Raw genomic sequence first — 484 nt, forward strand, 5'->3', positions numbered from 1 at the left:
CCCCCCGCCAATGATTGTTCATCCTCTCTTTATTTAAAACATTCTGTTCTGTGAATTTGAATATTGGGAATTCAGATTTAGGGTACAAACATTGTATAAATCTATCCCATAGTTTAATGCCAGTGGCTCACACCTGTCACCCTAGCTACTCAGCAGGCTGAGATTTGAGGATCGAGGTTCAATGTTAGCTCAAAAAGGAAAGTCCCTGTAAGACTCTAATCTCTAATTAATCATCAGAAAACTGGACATGGAGCTGTGGCTCACAGTAGTACTAGCCTTGAGCAAAAGAACTCAGGGACAGCCGGGCGCCGGTGGCTCACACCTGTAATCCTAGCTACTCAGAAGGCTGAGATCTGAGGATCACGGTTCAAAGCCAGCTGGGGCAGGAAAGTCCGTGAGACTTATCTCCAATAAACCACTAGAAAACCGAAAGTGGCGCTGTGGCTCAAGTGGTAGAGCGCTCGCCTTGAGCTGAATAGCGCAG

This window comes from Dipodomys ordii, unplaced genomic scaffold, assembly GCF_000151885.1.
Source record: "Dipodomys ordii isolate 6190 unplaced genomic scaffold, Dord_2.0 Scaffold806, whole genome shotgun sequence".
In the NCBI taxonomy this organism is placed as follows: domain Eukaryota; kingdom Metazoa; phylum Chordata; class Mammalia; order Rodentia; family Heteromyidae; genus Dipodomys; species Dipodomys ordii.